The sequence below is a fragment of the Elephas maximus genome, chromosome 13, assembly GCF_024166365.1.
Source record: "Elephas maximus indicus isolate mEleMax1 chromosome 13, mEleMax1 primary haplotype, whole genome shotgun sequence".
NCBI classification, from domain to species: domain Eukaryota; kingdom Metazoa; phylum Chordata; class Mammalia; order Proboscidea; family Elephantidae; genus Elephas; species Elephas maximus.
In genome coordinates, this window is record NC_064831.1 from 57948835 (window position 1) to 57971967 (window position 23133).

A 23133-nucleotide genomic window follows, 5' to 3' on the forward strand; every position below is an offset into this window, starting at 1 on the left:
GGCCCAGAGCGAGGAACAAGCCATTTGGATCGGACCGCTGTAAATACGGCCTCTCGCCGGCCCCTTTCCCGAGCGCCCTAGCCTAGGGCCCCGGCTTCATTTCCGAGTGTAAATACCGCCTTACCCCAAGGTTGAACTCCAGGACGTCGGACCTCAAGGGTTAACTGGACCGAGGAGGGGAGGAAAGGGGAGAGGGAGTCTCTCCGCTTGGCTGTACAGCCTTGGACCCCTGGATTGTGAATACAATGTAGCAATTTTACTGGCGCCTGCCCCTCGCTCCCCGTCCTGTCCACTTCTGCAACTTGTTCCTAATGACAAAGTGGCTATGTGCAATGGATATAAACGTACTGTGAGTCCCTCGGTTCAGTACTGGATTCCCTTTCATTTATTTATGCTGTAAATTATTTTGCTTCCCCGTCCGGACCTACTTCCAGTCCCGTTTGGCATTCCCGTTTGGGTTTTGCTTTGTCAATTTTTTGTTGTAACTTCTTGATGTAACAGCACTTTAAAAGGGCGACAACCGACTCACGAGATGGCGACCACCTTGAGCCTATTTGGGGAGACCATCCTGTTTCCTTGACTTTGGTTTTTAATAAAAAACGAAAATAAAAAAAAACTGTCAGTTCCTTGAGTGTAGAGGTGGAAGTGCGCGGAGGCCGGGCCCTCCCCGAAGCGGGCTGAGGGCTGCGCAACAGGTGGGCGTGGGGACCGCAGCGTGGGTTCTGGGGCGCCCTGGGTGAGGCCCCGGCCAGGGCAGGGAATTGCGCCGGGTCTTTTGGGGCCACAGAGGAGTCCGGGTGCAGGCCGGGGATCAGGACTGGGGTCTACCCCCAACTCCAGCGGCTGGCCCCACTCGCTCTTCTCCCAACCTCTCCACCAGCCCCTCCAGACACTCCCAGTTTGCCCCCACAGGCAGCCCCCTTCCGCCTTCAGCATAAGCACCCTCCCTTGGACCTTTTCCTTGGGGCCTATTCCCTTAGTCTTCAATAAAGCCCTTATTAGGGCCAAGAGTTCATTTGTGCCGGTTTCCACGCCTGACCCACCGGGAAGTCACCACCAGAGCGCTCAAATATGGGGCGCTGTTTTCTGATAGCCCGGAATCCTGGCGGTTCAACTCCAAGTTGCCCCTCAAAGAAGCGCGGGCACCGCAAGCTCGCAGGATGAGAGGTGGCCTGTACCCGAGGGAGAACCCCGAGCTCATGCGCAGCTGTCCGAAGGGAGGGAGCCCTGGTGGATTTTAATGTTTCGCCGATTTTAGTCGGAGAGGGTTCAAGGACACGAAGGAATCCAGGGAGGAGCTGAAGCTCGCCTGCTGGCCCCAGGTGACCGGCAGCCGCGCGGGACCAGGCCTGGGGCAGGGTGCGGGCCCCGGGCTAGCTAGCCTCAGCGGGAAGCGTCCCGCACCCAGTCCGCGGGGTGTGAGGCCTCACGGTTCCACAGGCCTCCCATCGGCCTCAGTTTCCACAGCGAACCTGCTGGCTACAGAAAACCGACGTAAACCGCAAAGCACTTTGCGGGGTGGGCAGGCTAGTGTGGGTGGATTGGGGAAACGCACAGTACTGGGATCATTCAGCCTTGGCTTCCAATTTCGCCCCCTCCGCAGACTGGCAGAGGAGCTGTGTCACCCCCTTTAATCTCGGGGCCTCCCTTTCAGCCTCTGGGTTGCGCTGGGCCGCTCTCTGGAAGGCGAGCAGAGCGCGGGGCCGCAGTCCGCGTCCAGGACCCGCGCGCCCCGACGGCCTGCCCTTCGCACAGCCCGGGTGTCCTTGCGCTTAGCTCTGGGCGGCGGCGGGGCGTCCGGCGGAGACCTGGAGGCGGCTGTCGCAGAGCTGGAGCCTGGGGCAGCGCCGGGCGGGAAGTTTCCTGGAGGGTGGTCTGGAGGGCCGGGGAGGTGCCGTCCGCTCCGAGCAAGGGACGCACAGCAAAGGCAGGGAGCCAAGCCAGCGCCTCCGATGCTGGGCCTCTGAGCCCTCAAGTCCCAGGATATTCTGAGGGCTTGACTAAAAGAGACAAGAAGGGACAGGATGGCGGTGCGGGCGCCACGTAAACCGTGAGGACTCACGCGACAGATGGAGTCGCCACAGGATGCGCGATCACCCGTGAGGGCCCTTCCAAGGATCGGGGACGTTTCATCTGGTTGAGACTAAGCAGACAGTTCTCCACTGTGCCAACAGGGAAACTGAGGCCCAGCGAGGAAGTGACTTTAGTCCTAAGGGCGTGCCAGGGGCCGGCGGGGCTGGAAGCAGGCTGGCAGCGTGGGTTCTGGAGATGGCACGCGCCTTTTCCCCACCGCGTCACCTCACTTTGGGGAGCGGCACTCTCCTTCTCAGTAAAATGGGATAACAGTTACCACCCAGGCAGGAGGTTCGCGGCTGCGGCCTACACAGAGGAGCCTAGCAAATGTTCCCTTCCACCCTTACTTCCTGAATTCCCCAAAGTGCAGAAAAACGCCGCAGGCAGTCGGGGCCTGCCCCGAGGGGCGCCCCATCTGGGCCGGGTTCTCTGCAGGTTGGGGAGTGGGTGGGCAGATCCGACCCAGAAAGCAAAAACCCTCTTGTGCTCCGCGTCCCTTCAGAAGTGGTTTGTTCTCCCCCAAATGTTAATAACCAAACGATTGGTATGGATGTAATTATCAATAATTATACGAATTATGGCTGATTGCGGGGCTCGTAGCTACTTTAATTAGTTTACCAGATTCTAATTAAGTTAAATGAAACATTAATAGGGAAAATATGCTTTGGAAAAAAACCCAGGATTTTTAAAGTTTATTTCTCGCCACAACGTTGCCACCTTGCGACGGCTTTTAGGCATTGCAGCCAGTGTCCGAAGGCCCCAGACTAGGGGGTCCTGGCTCTCAGAGAGAAGTAGGATTTGGGGAATTGGGAGGGGTCTACGGGGCACAGAATGTCCCCTGGGCTATTCTCTCAGGGTCTCTTGGTGGGCACCCCTGGCCTGTGGCGATACTGACAGGAGGTCTGGCCCTGATCCAGAGCCCAACCCGAGGTCCTGGGGTAGGAAACCAAGTCAACACGCCACTTCGACTTCCGACTGCTTTTTCACAGAGTAACCCCGGGCCCCACAAAGCGAGATGCGGAGGACGAAATGGACTGGTCGCTATCCTCCCCTCTTCCAGCAAATCCAGGGTGAGGGAGTGAGCGAAGTTAGAGATGCTGGTGGAGCCAGCATCAGGTTGCTTTATTTTTCACTCTCCTGGTAGAAACCAGTAAGCTGTTCCCTGCCTCCATTCCCTCTGCAAATCGAGGTGACCTGTCAGCAAAAGACGTCTTAAAGCACCCACCCCACTCCGGCTCCCTGGACAGAGGTAACCTTCCCTCCTCCTGCGTTCGCAGGGTACTCAGTTCATGAGGCTAGCAGGGCGCTCACCTCCCTGAGTTATCCTTGGTTGTGTGTCTGTTTCCCCCAGAAGCATAAGTACCTCCACGACAGGACACATCTTGCTCTTCCTGTGGCCTCCCACACAGGGCCCAGCACATTACAGGCGCTCAACAAACGTCTAGATGAATGGGTTTCAGTGTTGCGGTGCACCGGGTGCTGGAAATGTCTGAGGGAAGTAATTCCTAGGTGCTTCTGGATAACAGCCACTAAGAAACAAGTAATCTCATTTGCATAAGGGTGATTAAGCACAGGCTTGCTGTTCAGAAGATCCTTCCCCAGTAGGATTAGTTTTAGGGGGCAACCCACCCAAACCCCAGTTAGGTGGCAGGTGGCAGGTAAATTATCTTCATCCTGGAACAAGAAAACTTTTTGTTTCTTCATGTTCCACCTTCCTCCCAAAGAGGGCGCTCTCTCACTCTCTCACATTTTGCAAGGTCACCCTGCACATACCTGTGTACCTATTCCCTGGTATGCTGCTCTGAAATATAAGGACTGTCTTAGTTATCTAGTGCTGCTACAACAGAAATATCACAAGTGGATGGCTTTAACAAAGGGAAATTTATTCTCTCACAGTCTAGGAGGCTAGAAGTCTGAATTCAGGGTGCAGGCTCCAGGGGAAGGCTTTCTGTCTGTGTCAGCTGTGGGGGAAGGTCCTTGTCATCAATCTTCCCCCATCAAGGAGCTTCTCAGCACAGGGACCCTGGGTCGAAAGGACATGCTTTTCTCCTGGCTGATGTTTCTTGGTGATATGAGGTCCCCAACTTTCTGCTCGCTTCCCTTTATCTTTTGTAAGATAAAAGGTGATACAGGCCACACCCCAGCGAAACTCCCTTTACATTGGATCAGGGATATGACCTGAGTAAGAGTGTTATATCCCACCCTAATCCTCTTTGGAAACCCTGGTGGCATAGTGGTTAAGTGCTATGGCTGCTAACCAAAATGTCAGCAGTTTTAATCCACAAGGTGCTCCTTGGAAACTCTATGGGGCAGTTCTACTCTGTCCTATAGGGTCATTACGAGTCGGAATCGACTCGACGGCAGTGGGTTTTGGGTTTTGGGTTTTGGTAATCCTCTTTAACATAACCTAATCTTGCCTCATTAACCAGAGGCAGAGATTAGGGTTTACAACACACAGGAAAATTACATCAATCACAAAATGGAGGACAACTACACAATACTGGGAATCATGGCCTAACCAAGCTGACACGTATTTTTGGAGGACACAATTCAATCTGTGACAAGGACCTTTGCAAAAATGCTATTCTTGCCTTTGAATTCAGAACACCCTCAAAAGCAGAACTGGACTCGCATACTCTTTTCAGAAATCCCAAACAGCCTCATCTTCCTCTCCGTACCCCTAGCCAAGTTTGGTTAGGAGCATAAATTCTACAGGCAGTTCGCCTGGGTCTTAATCACTGCTCTGCCATTGACTAGCTGTGTGACACTAGGCAAGATGCTGAATCTCTGTGCCTCAGTGTCCGTATCTATGATACGAGGAAGACAACAGCACCCTCTTCACAGGACTGTTTTGTGTATGTAATGACTTAATATATGTAAAGTACTTAGGGTTTCTGGCTATAAAAACTGCTAACATATTGATGTTTGCTAAGATTACAACTCTCTTTGGGTTCATTTTTCCACCCCTGAGATTCCAGACTCGAATGCTTTAAAAAAGTCCCTTCATGGGCTCCAGTCTGTGGCCCTCTGCTGCTCCAGGGGCCCAGGAAAGGGGGCAAACCGGTGCTTTTCAAGGCTTGGACATTTGAACTCCAAAGAATTTTCCAAAGTCTGGGGTGGAAAGCCATCTTGCAGTACCAACAGTCCCCATGACTGTGTGCCCAAGGGGCAAGGGGACCTGTCCAAGTTCTCTCTCTCTCAGCAAGCTAATGCAGAGCCAGGGAAGTCAGCCAGGTCTCTGGATTTTTCCAGGACTAGAAATTGCCTGTTTCTTTCCTAATTTCTGCTCTGAGACAATGGTCATGCCAAGGAGAACAAAATGCTTCTTAAGAACATTCTGAGCAGTTCTCCTAGCACCCCTCCCACTCCCCTCCACACACAGGCTAATAACATTCCTGCTTTATGGGTTGTCCTTGGCTGAAGGAGCTAGAGCCACTCGGACATTGGTCTTTCCCTGCATGGCACCCTAGGAGACATTTAAAACTACCCACCCAGTTGCCCAAGTGGCCTCCAAAGAACCAGGAACCTCTGGGAGAAGAAGGGAAACCAACCACCAAAGATTATTCCTCTAACTCCATGCATCGGAGGCCAGGAGCTGACAAACAGGCACAATGAGAAGGGCCACAGACGCCTATTCTTGGCTGTTACCTGGAAAGGATCACTTCACCTTCAGCGAGGAGAACCAAAATGGGTCCCCGTTGGAACGTTTCTCGCCAGTTCTGAGTCTGTGCCGCTGCCCTAGGGCGGGTCAGGGGCTCTGCATCTCACCTCCTGCTCTGACTTCATGAACACCGAGCCTGGGAGTCTTGTGGCTGCTGAAGTCAGGCAGACTGGGGTCCAAGCAGCTCCAAAACCTGCCAGTAAAGCAGAGGCATCAAGATTTTTCTTTTGGAAATAAATTCAGTATTCCGAAAAGCATTGACAAAGTCATCACAGGAAATCTGAACTTTGTTGTGCTTCTTTTTGCTCATTTTACTAATTAAAACAAACAAAAAACCAAACCCACTGCTATGGAGTAGACTCGGACACATAGTGACCCTACAGGACAGAGCAGAACTGCCTTATGGGTTTCCCAGGAAAACTGCCGACCTTTTGGTTAGCGGCCGCGGCTCTTAACGGCTGTACCGCCAGGGCTCCATTTTTGCCATCCAGTCGATTCTGACTCACAGTGACCCTATAGGACAGGATAGAACTGCCCCATAGGGTTTCGAAGGAGTGCCTGGCAGATTCCAGCTGCCAACCTTTTTGGTTAGCAGCTGTAGCTCTTAACCACTACACGACCAGGGTTTCCTTTTACTAATTAGGACTGTGCCTTTTGTAACCAAATTACAATCAGAGGCCCAATCTTTTCTGGTTGGTGCCTCTAAAGGCCTTATCGGGCCCTGCCTCGGCCATTTATTAGTTATTATTGGTCTCGCCCAAGTTGTTTTACCTCTCAGTGTCTCCTGTAAAGTGGTGACAGGAATACTGACAGGGCAGGGCTGTCAGGAATATTCAAATGGGCTGATATTGGTGAAGCCCTGGCATATGGTAGATGATCCATACGTGGTGGGCAGGTTGGAGAGCCCAGTCCACCCAGAGACCCCTCGGAAGAAAAGCCTGGTGATCTGCTTCTGAAAAATCAGCCATTGAATACCCTGCCGCAGATTCAGAGACAGCATGTTCTTGTTGCAAGTCTCTGTTTACCGCCATGTTTATATATGTGTCATAATAGCACTAAGGTCCTGTTATGTTTTGGGCCTGAAATGGATCGACTTTGACAAGACTATTTCCTTAAGTGGAAGGTAACAGAGTACTCAGGATATTGCAAAGGGAAACTGAGGAAAGACGGCAAAGGTCACAATCTGGGGACCTGAGGACCAAATGTAAAAAGCACAGCGAAGAGCTTAATCTGACCTTTCATTCCGTCTCCCAAGACTACTTAACAGTTTCCTTTGTGTCAAAAGGTAAAACCTGTAGGTTAAATGCTTGCATGTGGGCACAACCTTTACACCATCATAATACCAAGGGCAAAAATATGGAACGCTTCACGAATTTGCGTGTCATCCTTGCGCAGGGGCCATGCTAATCTTCTCTGTATCGTTCCAATTTTAGTATATGTGCTGCCGAAGCAAGCACGATAGTACGGTTTGCCCACAACGTATATAAGGTAGAGAAATACTTACTCTTTCCAGTTATGGTGGCAATACTGTAGCCTTTTGTAGGATCGTAAAATACTTTAAAACTTCTTACTATTTTTTTTCTCACCATACGTTACTTGTAGCTCTGTGATCACGGCCAAATTAAATCTAATTGTCTCTGTATCCCTCTGATAGCGTATATGCAAATTTGACGGGACCATGGGAAATCGGGCTCGTTCCCGCCCGGCCTGGGCGCGCGCCTTCCGGACGCCGCCGGGAGACACGCTCTGTCACGTGGTGCGCGCTGTTTGCACGTCTCTTCCGCGCCGGCCCGGGAGGGCGCGGAGGGATCAGGGTCGGGAACTTCCCCTTGCTGTGCTGCAGCATTGTGGTTCCGCGTGTGCAGTTTTTGGGGCGAGGGGCATGGTGTCCACGGGGTCGCCCCAGGGGTCCGATCTGGGCCCCCGAAAAGATTGCGAGTCTTTGAACCCGTGCCACGCCAGAACCCGGGACCCGGCGAGGGCACAGGCCACCGACCGTGGACCGGAAGAGGGTGGGCGGGGCCCAAGGGTTCCGACTGGGGCCTCGGGGAGGGTGGGCCCTACCTCGGGTTGGGACGGGGCGCGCAGTCGGCTTCCTTTGGGGTTTTCAGGGCCAGAGCCCCGCACTTGGGGAACAAGCGGAATAGGGAGGGTGTCCAATTTGTGGTCAGGCTTTCAAGAGTGTGACCCAGGGGTGGTGGCGGTCAGGGAAAGGTCACCACCCTTATGATCCAGCACTTAATAAAGACCAGGCGCTTACCTAGTCGGTGTCGTTTCCCCTTATCTGCAGGTTAGAAAGAAAACAGGCTCTGGGAGGTTAAACAGCTCAGAATTATCCTGCCGGTGGTGAAAGTAGTTGGGATTTGGATGCAAGAGTGATTTAAAAGACTGTGATCGTTGCCTCTTCACAGGTGAACTCAGAAAAGAGTCATCTTCCCTCTTAGAAAATACTTCCAGAGCCCTTATAACCAGCTCAGGCTTTTTTCCTTCTTGCCTTCATTCCTTCACTCATTCTATAGTTGTTACTGAGCATCTATGATATCTGCAGCGCAGTGGTTAAGAGCTAAGGCTGCTAACCAAAAAGGTCGGCAGTTCCAACCTACCAGTCTGTCCTTGGAAACCCTATGAGGCAGTCCACCCTGTCTTACAGGGTCTCTGAGTCGGAATCGACTCCACGGTAATGGGTTGTTGGTTTTGTTGTATGATATCAGCACTGGGGCTGCAGGGGTGAACAAGTGCCTTGATAATGGAGCTTCCATTCCAGCAAGGGAGCCAGGCAAACATGGAAGAGCACCCTTAAGTGCTGAGGGAAAGCACAGGGGATAGAGAGTGCCCTGGGGAAGTGGGTCAATTAAATAGGTGGGCCTGGAAGGCTTGTTCTAGGAGGGGAGGCGACATTGATTGGGAGATTGAGCTGTCAGTTGATACAGAGACAGCCCTGAGAGGATGGGGACAGTGAGTTCCAGCCAGAAAAAGACCTTGGAGCCTCCTGAGGTCAGTTTTACCCATGGGGCCTGTCCTTCAGGGGAGACTGCCCTAGAGGTAGTCGGTGCTGCAAGCAGTTCTCTGGCTCAGCACTGTGAGAGGGGAGGGACCAGCCACCCCCAGGGAGGGGCTGTGGCGTTCTCCTCCCGCCCCCCACCCCACCCCCGCCCCCACCTGTCTTCCATGAAATGGAAATCTGGTGCAGGCTCCCCAACTTCCCGTCTGACCTCTCTCTAAATAAGCAGTAAGCAAACACAAACCTCACAGTGCTAATGTGGCCTTTATTGAGCGAAAAGACCTAATTTGGGCAATGATGTCTCTTCAGGTTTGCAAAAGGGAGTTGCAAATAACCAAAAAGCGTATTAACATTGATGGGAGATGGTCCTCTTCAATTAGCCTCCACGTTTTTATTTGTTTGTTCAGAAGCAGAGTCTTTTCGACACAGTTGATGCGCACACGTGTCGCGGTGACTGGCACATTCCCTGGGTTCGTAACCGCCTGGTTGTGGAAACCGCAGGAGACACACCTGGTTATGGTCCACCATTTCTGGCTATCCAGTGCATGCATTATTTTGAGCCAGCGGTGGGTTTTTTGTTTGTCTGTTTTTTCTTTGTCAGTAATTGTGGTGCAGAGGAGAAAGACCCACGTTCTGGTTTCCATTCCTCTCCTCACGGTCTTTGTGACCTGGGCCAAGTCCCTGGATGCCTATGGTTCTGATTCATCCTCTGCAGATGAGGAAACTGCCCTAGAGATAAACTTTAACATCTATTTGAGCTTTGACACATTGTGATTATTCTAGGTGGGTAATTTAAGGGCTTTTTTGTTTTGGGTTTTGAGACAATAATTAGCAAGATGTGAAAATTCAACAATATTTTTGTTTCTTATTTTAGAAGAGTGAAGCATGCTGGTGTTTCTCGGGGTGTGGAATACCCCAGGAACAGACCACAGGGGCTCTGGTGGACCTAAAGTTTGGGAACACTTGGTCCTGAGCCCTGAAAGCCCAGTGTGGGAGAAGGAGAGGAGGGAAGGAGACAGGTGGGATGTGGAATGAAGCTTGAGGTACTCAGGTCAGGGAAGGATCAAGGGGGTTGTGACTTCCTGCGGAATCCTAAGCTCCAACAGACCCCAAGGGGACAGGTGCTAAAGGGGTGGAGGAGTGCACGATGCCAGAGGACGGGCTGGTTGGAAGTCTTGGAGCTACAGTGGAAGCCCAGTTCCCCTCTGGCCCTCAGAGCTGTTGGCCTCTCTTCACTCCATAGGCTCAGGATAGCCTGAGTCCAGACAGTGTTCCCCACATGTCCGGGGCTGCAGAACCCCGAGAGATGAGTGGTTCCAGGATCCTGTCTGAGGTGGCACTTCCTACCATCCTGGGTGGGAGAGGGCAGTGCCACCTTTAATTTGGTTTAGAACAATGAAGAAATGGGCTGTAGTATGTCCCCTACAGCCAGAAAGCACCATGCATTCTTACAAGTCACTGTATGTGAACCAGGAAGGGCCGGGACTCCTATGAGCCTCACTAGAGGGAGGAAGGAGCAGGAATGTGGACAGAGCAGTGTGGCTTTCTCCGGAGTGTGGAACGCCGGGAGCAGTGGCATTGTGGGTGGCGGGAAGTGTAGGACAGGAGGTGCTGAACTTACAGGCTGGACCCAGAAACTCCAAAGTCCCCAGACACAGGGGCCAGCCTTGGAGGGGGCGAGTGCTGTGGCCAGAGGAGGCGTGGATACAGGAAGCACTCACTACCCCACACTGCCAGAAATGCCTTTGAGCAGCTTATGCTGTGAGTTAAGCCTTGTTCTTTTGACGGGCACTCTCCCTCCTGATTCACCACTGTAAATGAGTTTTTCTCAAGTTTCCCTCTTGTCTCCCAGGAAAGGAGGCTGGGAGGGAAGTGGGGCAGGCAAAAGAGGATCTGTGGTGTGGGACAGCTCAGTTGTAGACAGTCAACAGCTCAGAGGGTGGCTTGAGGGAAGAAGGCTCTGAAATCAGAAGGCTCAATCAGAAGGCCAGCTGACCTCTTGGAGGGGATTTCTCCTCCCAAGCCGCCTTGCCCCATGTCTGGGGTTCTTGCTCTTCTGGCTTGACCCCTAGCATGGTTAGAGCAGCTCTTCTAATCCATGCCAAGGAGTCCTGGTGGCACAACGATTAAGTGCTTGGCTGCCAACTGAAAGGTTGGTGGTTCAAACCCACCCAGACAATCCTAGGGAGAAAGACCTGATGATCTGCTCCCCAAAAGATTGCAGCCTAGAAAACCCTATGGGATAGTTCTGCTCTGTCACATGGGGTCACTATTAGTCAAAATAGACTCAAGGGCACCCAACAACAACAGCAATCTGTGTCAGATGCAGGTGTTAGGAATTGAATTGTGTCCCTCGCCAAAAAAAAAAAAAAAAGTGTTGGAATCCTAACCTCTATACTTGTGGGTGTAATCTTGCTTGGGAATAGGACTTTCTTTGTTGTGAGGCCAGATCAGTGTAGGGTGTGTCCTAAACCTAATCACTTCTGAGTTATAAAAAGATACAAGCACTAACAGGCGTGGCAGTGGGTACAGATGCCATGTGATGATTGCCAAGGAACTGAGGAACCCTGGAGTTACAGAAACTGAAAGAGACAAGGCTCCTCCCCAGAGACAGAGCCTTCACCTATAGCTGGTGCCCTGAATTTGGACTTATAGCCTCCTAAACTGTGAGAAAATGAATTTCTGTTCTTTAAAGCCACACATTTGTGGTATTTCTGTTATAGCAGCAGTAGGTAACTAAGACACTAGGCCTCAATAACGTCCTCTAATCCTGCTCCTTCCACAGCTTGGACCGTGCTCACTTTCAACCTACTCTCCCCCGATCTCATATTTATGCCTGGATTTTCCTAAGTGTCTGGCTGTTCCCCACCTGTAGAATGGTGATTTTGCTGCCTGCTTTGCAGGATTGTTTGAAGATTAGATGCAGGATTGGATGTGAAAGACCCTAGCACATTAAATGAGCTAATTCATGCAGTGTCTAGAACAGTGCCTGGGCATATGAGTTGGAATCGACTTGACAGTGGGTTTTTTTGGTTGGTTCTGGGCATATGGGAAGCACACATGGTAGGTATACAATATCCCTTTCACTTCCTTACTCTCCTTTCTTTTCCCTTCCTTAAGTTTGCAACTATGTAGAGGAAACAAACTTAAACAAAAAAAAGAAAATCTGGGGGGGTGTCCCCAATTTTTGTTCCTTTTCTTAGCTACTATTGGGACTGTTTTTCCCCAGCTATTTTTAAATCTTTGGGCTGCATTACTGAGGGCCCTAGTTAAAATGCAGTTATGTTTCTGGGAAGGAACACCCCATAGACACACTAATACCAAACCAAACCCTTTGCCATCGAGTCAGTTCCAACTCAGCGACCTCATGTGTTATGCAGTAGAGCTGCTCCATAGGGTTTTCTTGGCTGCAGTCTTAAAGGATGCAGATCACCAGGACTTTCTTCCACAGTCCCTCTGAGAGGGTTTGAACTGTCAACCTTTAGGTCAGCAGTCAACCTAAAGGTTATGCCACCCAGGGACCTCATAGACATACTAACACCTGTTAGCTCAGTATGAACCCTTGCCCTCTAAGATCAGCACCTGGTCTTTTGATGTTCTATTTCCTTTGAATGTGTACAAGAGCTAAGCACCACGGGGAGAGGTGTGGATTGGGGGGAGCACCTAGGCTTAGAGAGGTTAGGAGACCTGCCTAAGGACACAGCTAGTCACTGGTGATGCCAGAATTGGCTCTCTCTAACAATTCTGTCTTGGAAGAAGTATAGCCAGAATGCTCCTTAGAAGTGAGGATGGCAAGATTTTGTCACACTTACTTTGGGCATGTCATCAGGAGGGACCAGTCCTTAGAGAAGGACATCATGCTTGGTAGAGGGTCTGCAAAAAAAGAGGAAGACCCTCAATGCGATGGACTGACACAGTGGCTGCAACAATGGGCTCAAATATAGCAATGATTGTGAAGATGGTGAAGCACGGGGCAGTGTTTCATTCTGTTATACTTAGGATTGTATTGAGTTAGAACCCACTCGACAGCACCTAACAACAATACAACAACTCCAAGGACTAAATTGGAGGGGTTCGGGAAAGTTTTCTCCAAAATCTCTCTTCTGTTGTCTTAAATCTCACCATTGATGCTCCATTATCATGAGTTGCTGCTCTATGAAGGGTTCAACATGATTAAGTTCATCATGACCTGTTTCTCTGGCAACCCCAAGGTGGCCTAAGAGCACCAGTTGTATAGGTTTGGGTATGGAGAGGATGCTCTGAAAGAGAGTGTAGAAAGAGGAATTGCTGAGTTCGAGCACAAAGTCAGCCAGCTTCTCTGTGGCTCTGTCAGTTTCTCTCTGTGGGGCTGTGGTTGTGAGGGAAAGGGTGACACCTCCAAGTCCTCACTACCCTGGAGTCCACACATGGCTCACCGCTGAGGTTACATGACAGCTGTGGGACGGACAAACTGCAGTGGCTTTGTGCCAGGAAGGTCTGTACTCCCGCCCCAGCACCTCCACTGACTGGCTGGGTCATCCGAGGCAAGTCTCCACCAGTTGCTGTGCCTCAGCTTCCTCATCTCTAAAGGAAAGTGATGATTTCCCTACTTGCTTCCCAGGCCCAGTGAGAAATCCCACTGTAAAGCGCTGGGCAACAAAAGGTAGGAATGCTGGCGCTGTCAGACACCCATTGGCGTCTCAGGCAGTGTTGCCCTCCCCTACCTGGTAAGCGAGGCTTCATGAACAGATCTACAAAATATGAGCACCAAGATGAGCCATCTTATTGTATTAATATTTTCACACCACTTAACTCTCATTAAAATGTACTTTGCTGAATTTAATATGTGATTTCAAATGACACAACATATTAAGTGCTTAATATACTAGAAATTATGAAACTATTATAGTCAATGCCATATGAAATAATTAGACTGAATTAAACTTTAGCAGCCAAGTGAAGGAAAGACTTCAACTTATATCGTCTTAAAGTAGCTTAAGCCACTTCTGTAATCCCCCAAATAAACATCTAGAAATTAGGATCATTAAATAAAAATTGGAACTTCCCTCTGTATTTACATCTGGAAGCTCTTCTGGGCATTGGTGATGTGGAGCACTGTTGCCTTGGGGAGGCGAGGGGCCCTGGTACCCACCTTGGGGCAGGGTGTCAGGGTTAAGTCCCCAGGGCCCGGCTGGGGAATAATCAAATGGCTTTATGATTTATCTCATTATGTTGGAATAAGGCCTTCTGCTGAAGTGACAGGTTAGTCTTCTTTGCCTCAAATTAGCCAACTGACAAGTTAAAAACAATATGAAAAATTATGAGCCCAAGAGACAGATAGGGCCACATAAACCAGAGACTACATAAGTCTGAGACCAGAAGAACTATATGGTGCCTGGCTACAACCGATGACTGCCCTGACAGGGAACACAGCAGAGAACCCCTGAAGGAGCAGGAGAGCAGTGGGATGCAGACCTCAAATTCTCGTAAAAAGACCAGACTTAATGGTCTGACTGACACTAGAGGGACCCCAGAGGTCATGGTCCCCAGACCTTCTGTTAGCCTAAGACTGGAACCATTCCCAAAGCCAACTCTTCAGACAGGGATTGGACTGGACTATGGGATAGAAAATGAAACTGGTGAAGAGTGAGCTTCTTGGATCAAGTAGACACATGAGACTATGTGGGCAGCTCCTGTCTGGAGGAGAGATGAGAGGGCAGAGGGGGTCAGAAGCTGGCCAAATGGACACGAAAACAGAGAGAGGAGAGAAGGAGCGTGCTGTCTCATTAGGTGGAGAGCAACTAGGAGTATATAGCAAGGTGTATATAAATTTTTATATGAGAGACTGACTTGATTCGTAAATTTTCACTTGAAGCACACAAAAAAAATTAAAAAAACAATATGAAATATCTAGAATAGACGAGTGTATAGAGATCAAAGTTTATTAGCGGTTACCAGAGGCAGGCAGGAGGCAGAGGAAAGGGAGATACAACACGTAGGGGACACTAAGCCTCTGTTAAGGGTGATGGGAAAATTCGGAAACAGTTAATGTTGATGACTGAACAACATGATGCGTGTATTTAATGTCACTGAACTGTACATGTGAAGATTTTTAAGATGGCAAATATTTGGTTACCTATGTATTTACCACACACATACAAAAGGTAAAAAAACAAAGTCACTGTATTTAACATTTATTGAGTGCTTCCTTTATGCCAGGCATTTTACATGCATTTTCTCATGGGATAGGTGTTATCAGCCAGCATTTGCAGATGAGGAAACCGAGACTCAGAAAAATGTAGCGAACCATCCAAGGCCACTACCAACAGATGGTGGAGTCAGGACCGGGACCCCTGACTCCAGAATACAGAGTGTTCACCCCTTGTGTTAGTTACCTGGTGCTGCTGTGGGTGGCTTTAACAAGCAGAAGTTTATTTTCTCACAGTGTGGAAGTCTAGAAGTCCGAATTCAGGGCACTGGCTCTAGGGGAAGGCTTTCTCTTCTGTCGGCTCTGGGGGAAGGTCCTTATCACTTTTCAGCCTCTGTGCCTTGGTTCCCTGGCAATCGTCATGTAGTGTGACGTCTGTCTTCCACCATCTGTGCTTGCTTGCTTCTGCACCTAATCTGCTCTTTTTATATCTCAAAGGTGACTGGTTTAAGACACACCCTACACTGATATGGTCTCATTAACATAACAAAGAAAGCCCTATTCCCAAGTGGGATTATATCCATATATATAAAAAACAAAAATAAAACAAAACCCATTGCCATCAAGTCAATTCTGACTCACAGCGACCCTATAGGACAGAGTAGAACCGCCGCATAGGATTTTCAAGGCTGTAATCTGTTGTTTTTTTTTTAATCTTTATGGAAGCAGACTGCCACATCTTTCTCCTGGGGAACAGCTGCTGAGTTCAAACCACTGGCCTTTCAGTTAGCAGCTGAGAGCTTAACTACTGTGCCACTAGGGCTCCTATCCACACGTATAGGGGTTAGGATTTACAACACATATTTTTGGGGACACAGTTCAATCTATAACACCCGTGTATCATGCTGCCTCCCTTCCAACCCTTCAGCCTGGCTGTTTCTCTCTCTCTCTCTCTCTGTGTAGGCACCACTTCCTGTTTTAATAATGGCTCGGTGACCAGACACATTTACCTGCTATCTGACAGTGACTTATGATCTTTACCACATTCTTGTCATCGAAGGTAGGGGCCATGTCCTTGAGAGTTTCGCTTTGAACAGGACGCAGCCTGGCTAACTGACACAGGAAATGTTCCTTGACTCTTTGCTGCTAATTCAGTCAGAATGAATGAATTGATCACCTTCTCAGTATCCTATGTATGCCTGTGTGAAGGAGCCCTGGTGGCACAGGGTTTAAAGAGCTCAAGTGCTAAGCAAAAGGTTAGCAGTTAGACCTCACCAGCTGCACTATGGGAGAAAGATGTGGTAGTCTGCTTCTGGAAAGATTACAGCCTTGAAAACCCTATGGGGCAGTTCTACTCTGTCCTAAAGAGTTGCTATGAGTTGGAATTAGGTTTGGCTTTTTTGGACAGCTGTCATAAACAGGACATCCCTTTATAAAGAGAAAGGAATATTTCTCTTGTAGGGAATACAACTTCTTAGCTGTTTAAGACCCCACCCCCAATTACAACAGGAAAATACTGATACAACATGGGCTGTTTGAAAAACAGAGCTTTTGTGTGGAGATTTAAATATTTTATCCTTTACTGACTAGCAAAAATGACTTCAATGGAAGCAGGAAAACTGAGCTCAAGCAGGCATATGTTTACAATTAACTGAAAACATATGTTTTTCCTAAATATCAGGATTAGGTTCTGCCTCACATACTAGAAAATCAAATAACAGTGGCCTTAAGATGATAGAAAGTCCCTGGGAGGTACAAGTGGTTTGCTCTCATGGAAGGAAGAACTGGCAATCTACTTCCGCAAGATTACAGCTGTTGAAAACCCTATGGAGCAATTCTACCCTTTGGGGTCACCATGAGGCTAGCGGTTTATTTCTCTCTTGCATGAAAGATGTCTGGAAGTTATCCTTCCAGGGCTGGTCTGATGGCTCCGCCATGCTAGCGAGTCAGGCTCTTTTATCCTTAGGGGCAACAACTCATGGTCCAAGATGGCTGCTGGAGCTCCAAGGTACAGGTATCAGGAAGGAAGAAGGCAGGGAAGACAAAGGAGGCACGTTACTGCCCTGAATAAAGTCTGTAACTAAGATGGTAGAAGAGAATGGCTATTGGGTAGACAACTGGCAGTCCTTGGCATACCACCTACCCCTCAGGTAAAAAGCCAGTTGCCAATGAGTCAGTTCCAACTCATGGCAACCTCATGTGTGTCAGAGTAGCACTGTGCCCTATAGAGTTTCTGAGGTGCCTCTAGGTGGACTCAAAGTTCCAACCTTTCAGTTAGCGCATTAGCCATTTGCTCCACCCAGTCCTCAGGTAGCATTTAATAAGTGTTACTATTAGTTGTTGCTCTTTTTCCTTTCTGCAGAGCAGGGGGAAGGGAAATAATATTTATTAATAGCATACAAGGCTCCAAGGACCATGCTGGGCATTTTCCATTATTTCATTTAATTATTATAATCCTGTGAGGGGTGTAGCAGTGGGTCAGCTGAGAGGGGATGCTGGAATTATGGGGTGAGGCTCTATCCACATGTGGAGCTAGAAGGTTGGGGAGGGAAAGTTAGAATGTTTGCTTAAGAAGCCCAGGGGCTTCTGGGAAGGAAGGGGAACCTCCAACCCCTGTTCTCTCAGATTCAAGTTATTACGATTGCTACAATTTTTATAGATGCAAGAGTTAAAATGGCTTCCCTGGGCCAAGAGCCAAACAAAAATTATTCATAAGGCCATTTACAAAAAACAACTTTTTGCAAAATTGAAACTTAGACAGTTTTTCCTTATCATAAGTTAGCAATACTTACCATCATGAGTGAGCAACACTCATGCAATCAAGATAAGCCAGCTTAGCATTCAGTGACCAACTTTCCTAAAACAAAAGGAAAAATAAATGTGATTAACCAATTAAAGCAAAGGACAAGATACTTACTCATCTAAGCTTTAAAAGGGCATTGTGAACTGTGTAAGAAGAGCCCTGGCGGTGCAGTGGTTAAAGCCCTCGGGTACTAACCAAAATGTTGGTGCTTTGAACCTACCAGCCGCTCCGTTCCTTGGAAACCTTATGGGGCAGCTCCACTCTGTCTCTAGGGTATCCATGAATTGGAATTGACCCCAGTGGGTGGAAACTGTAAACTCATCATTTTCTCCCTGTTTGCAAACAGTTTCTTCCTCAATAAATCCTGTTGATGTGAATCAACTCAATGACCAAGTTTTTCTTTTCGACAAAAATTTTCCAGGTGGATAAGATGGTTCTGACCATGGTCTAATGGCAGGAGAGTGTAAACTATGCCCTTAAAATAAAACCGCCATAAGCATAGAAAGTGAAGAGACATTCAAAAAGGAAAAAAAAGCAACTTTATAGACAAATTGGCAAAAGACTCGAACAGGCACTTCATGAAACCTGCGTTACACGGCAAATGTGAGAAGGTACTGAACCTCATTAGCCACCAGGAAAATACAAAGTCAACTGCTTCACAATTGACGCTGAGAAGTCTGATGATACCAAGTGCTGTGAGGAAGGAAGTGAAGCAAAGGGATATGAGAATAAATGCCTTGAGGAAGGGGAAATTGGTGTAACCACTTTAGAAAACTGTGGAATAGCCTCTAAAAGGAAAGATAAGCATACCCTATGACTCAGCTTTTCCATTTTTAGTATATATATATACCCTGGAGAAACTCACGCACCAAGTTACAGGTAAAGGAATGTTCATAGCAGCATGGCTTGTAATGCCCCCAAACTGGAAACAACTCAAGTGCTCATCAACAGAAGAATGGATAAATAAATCGTGGTAGATTCACACAATAGATTACTATGCAGTAGTGAATATGAGCGAACTACAGCTCCTTTTCATTACTGCATAGTATTGAATTTATATGGATTTATAATTTATAAGCATGATGCCTAGTGAAAGAAGCAAGACACAAAGGATGTATGGAAAATCCGATCATTTATATAAAGTTCAAAATTAGGCAAAACTAAGTTATATTGTTTAGGGACTCATATGCAGGTAGTAAAATGATAAAAGCAAGGAAGGGATTACCATAAATGTCAAGAAAATGGATGGGACACACGAAGGCCTCTGGGGTGGTGGCAGTATTCTATTTCTTCACCTGGGTCCTGATTACTCAGGGATCACCCTATGACGATTGATCAAACTGAACCTTTATGTATTATGCGCTTTTCAGTCTTTATTTATGACAAAATGTGACAAAAGAAAGAGAAGGGGGAGGAAGGCAGAGAAGGAGGAGGGGGAGGAAAGAGGGAGGAAAGGGAGGAGGGAAGGAGGAGAGGAAAGAGTAGAAGGGAAGTGGGGAGAGAGGGGGAAAGGATAGAAGAGGAGGGAAGAGGAGGAGTAGGGAGAAGGATGGCGAGGTCTTCCACTGAATTGGGTGGTCTAAGGATCTGTGAAACCACACCTCTGCAAATAGAGGGTCTGAGGGTCTGGTACGGCTTCTGAGTACAAGACCTGAGCCCAGATTTGCTGTAAGAACAAGCTTGCCTGCGTTAGTCTTAGAAGCTTTGTAAGCTGGAGAAAGCCACTTCACTGCTCTGGATTTCAGCTTCTTCATCTTTAGATTGCAGTCCCTGGGTGGTGCAAATGGCTAACATACTTAGCTGCTAATCAAAAGGTTGGAGGTTGGAGTCCACCCAGGTGTATCTTGGAAGAAAGACCTGGTGGTCTCCTTCTGAAAAATCAGCTGTTGGAAACCGTGTGGAGCACAGTTCTACTCTGACACACAACAGCAGCTGGAAAAAAAAAAATCTTTACACTGGGGAAGAAACACTTTACTAAATGTCGTAAGGCTCTTTCCTTTGCTAATTCAGTTCTCTGCTCAGATATTATCTCCTCAGGGAGGCCTTCCCTGACCACCTCTCAAAAAGAGTGCCTTCTTTCATGCTTTTTCCCTTTAATTTTCCTCATAGTACTTAATATTAGTGATAAGTCTTTGTCACTGAAATTATGTAAAATATTTATTTGTGCAGCGTTACGAAGATTAGGTTGTTGTTGTTGTCAGGTGCCGCTGAGTTGGGTTACAGCTCATAGCGACACTACCTACAACAGAATGAAATGCTGCTTGGTCCTGTGCCATCCCTGCAATCGTTGCCAGGTTTGAGCCCACTGTTGCAGCCACTGTGTCAATCCATCTTGTTGAGGGTCTTCTTTTTCGCTGACCCTCTACTTCACCAAGCATGATGTCCTCCTCCAAGGACTGGTCCCTCCTGATCACGTGTCCAAAGTAAGTGAGATGAACTCTTACCAACCTCGCTACTGAGGAACATTCTGGGTGTACTTCTTCCAAGACAGTTTTGTTCATTCTTCTGCAGTCCAGGGTATATTCGATATTCTTTGCAATACCGTAATTTAAAGTCATCATTTCTTCGGTCTTCCTTTTTCATTGTCCAGCTTTCACACACATATGACGCAACTGAAAATACCATGGCTTGAGTCAGGCGCACCTTTGTCCTCAAAGTGACATTTTAGCTTTTTAATACTTCTTTTGCAGCAGATTTGCCGAATGTAATATGTTCTTTGATTTATTTTATTTTTATTTTTATTTTTATTGTGCGTTAAATGAAAGTTTACAAATCAAGTCAGCCTCTCATACAAAAATTTATATACACCTTGCTATATACTCCTAGTTGCTCTCCCCCTAATAAGACAGCACACTCCTTCTCTCCACCCTCTATTTCCGTGTCCATTTGGCCAGCTTCTGTCCCCCTCTGCCTTCTCGTCTCCGCTCCAGACAGGAGCTGCCCATACAGCCTCATGTGTCTACTTGAGTCAAAAAGCTCACTCCTCACCAGTATCATTTTCTGTCTTATAGTCTGGTCCAATCCTTGTCTGAAGAGTTGGCTTTGGGAATGGTTCCTGCCTTGGGCTAACAGAAGGTCTGGGGACCATGACCTCTGGGGTCCTTCTAGTCTCAGTCAGACCATTAAAAGTCTGGATCTTTTTTTCGAGAATTTGAGGTCTCCATCCCACTGCTCTCCTGCTCCATCAGGGATTCTCTCTTGTGTTCTCTGTCAGGGCAGTCATGGGTTGTAGCTGGGCACCATCCAGTTCTTCTGGTCTCAGGCTGATGTAGTCTCTGGTTTATGTGACCCTTTCTGTCTCTTGGGCTCATAATTACCTTATGTCTTTGGTGTTCTTCATTCTCCTTTGCTCCGGGTAGGTTGAGACCAATTGATGCATCTTAGATGGCCACTTGCTAGCGTTTAAGACCCCAGATGCCACTCTCCCAAGTGAGACACAGAATGTTTTCTTATAGATTTTATTATGCCAATTGACCTAGATGTCCCCTGAAACCATGGTTCCCAAACCCCCGCCCCTGCTACTCTGGCCTTTGAAGCATTCGGTTTATTTAGGAAACTTCCTTGCTTTTGGTTTAGGCCAGTTGTGCTGACCTCTCCTGTGTTGTGTGTTGTCTTTCCCTTCACCTAAAATAGTTTTTGTCTACTATCTAATTAGTGAAAACCCCTCTTTCTCCCTCCCTCCCCACTCTCATAACCATCAAAGAATATTTTCTTCTCTGTTTAAACTGTTTCTTGAGCTCTTGTAATAGTGGCCTCATACACGATTTGTCCTTTTGCAACTGACTAATTTCACTCAGTATAATGCCTTCCAGATTCCTCCATATTATGAAATGTTTCATGGATTCACCATTGTTCTTTATCGATGCATAGTATTCCATTGTGTGAATATACCATAATTTATCCATTCATCCATTGATGGGCACCTTGGTTGCTTCCATCTTTATGCTATTGTAAACAGTGCTGCAGTGAACATGGGTGTGCATATATCTGTTCGTGTAAAGGCTCTTATTTCTCTAGGATATATTCCAAGGAGTGGGATTGCTGGATCATACGGTAGTTCTATTTCCATTTTACATCCCTACCAGCAGAGTATAAGTGTTCCAGTCTCTCCGCAACCTCTCCAACATTTATTATTTTGTGTTTTTTGGATTAATGCCAGCCTTGTTGGAGTGAGATGGAATCTCATTGTAGTTTGGATTTGCATTTCTCTAATGGCTAATGATTATGAGCATTTCCTCATGTATCTGTTAGCTGCCTGAATGTCTTCTTTGGTGAAGTGCCTGTTCATGTCCTTTGCCCATTTTTCAATTGGGTTTTTGTATTTTTGTTGTTGAGTTCTTGCAGTATCATGTAGATTTAAGAGATCAGATGCTGATTGGGAATGTCATAGCTAAAATCTTTTTCCCAGTCTGTAGGTAATCTTTTTACTCTTTTGGTGAAGTCTTTGGATGAACATAGGTGTTTGATTTTTAGGAGCTCCCAGTTATCTAGTTTTTCTTCTGGTGTTTATGCATTGTTAGTATGTTGTTTGATTTATTAACTGCTGCTTCTATGGGCATTGATTGTTGATCCAAGTAAAATGAAATCTTTGACAACTTCACTATTTTTCTCCACTTATCATGATGTTGCTTATTGGTAACAGTCATGAGGATTTTTGTTTTCTTTATGTTGAAGTATAATCCACACTGAAGGCTATGGTCTTTGATCTTCATCATTCATCAGTAAGTGCTTCAAGATCTCTTCACTTTCAGCAAGCAAGGTTGTGTCATCTGCATATTGCAGGTTGTTAATGAGTCTTCCTCCAATCCTGATGCCACTTTCTTCCTCATATAGTCCAGATTCTTGGATTATTTGCTCAGCATACAGATTGAATATGTATGGTGAAAGGATACAACCCTGATACACACCTTTTATGATTTTAAACCATGCAGTACCCCTTTGTTCTGTTCAAAGGACTCCCTCCTGGGTCTATGTACAGGTTCCTCATGAACACAATTAAGTTTTCTGGAATTCCCATCCTTCGAAGTATTATCCGTGATTTGTTGTGTTTCACATAGTTGAATGCTTTTGTGTAGTCCATAAAACACAGGTAAACATCTTTCAGGTAAGAAAAGGCCTATGTAGTGCCTGGCACCTAGAAGCCTCTCGATAAACGCTAGTTTTCCTCTCCTCTTTTATCTGAGACCTCCTCACTGACATTTCCTGGGATGGACTCAACCAGTTCCCGATCTCCTCCCTGGCCCCTCCCCACCTGGGCCTGAGAAAATGCCCCCAACTCAGGCATCTGATCAGTGTCATCATTTCACCTTCAATGACGTCAGAAGCCTTGGAGTCCTCAGGGTTGGGGTCTCTTGCATGATGACACCCCATCCTGGGCCACTGCTTTCCCCTGAGCCCAGTGTGACCCATTTTATCTGGTCCCTCCCCATGACCCTGTCAAGGTCACAGCCCTTTTGCCCCAGGGAAAA

At 47.6% G+C, this 23133-nt stretch overlaps 1 non-coding gene across 1 annotated transcript; it reads right to left on the reverse strand.

The window, feature by feature from the left end:
- Window positions 1-7084: 7084 nt before the first annotated feature.
- On the reverse strand, window positions 7085-7191 carry LOC126057429 (U6 spliceosomal RNA). Its single transcript, XR_007512518.1, has one exon. It is a non-coding gene; the product is annotated as a U6 spliceosomal RNA (small nuclear RNA).
- Window positions 7192-23133: the final 15942 nt, after the last annotated feature.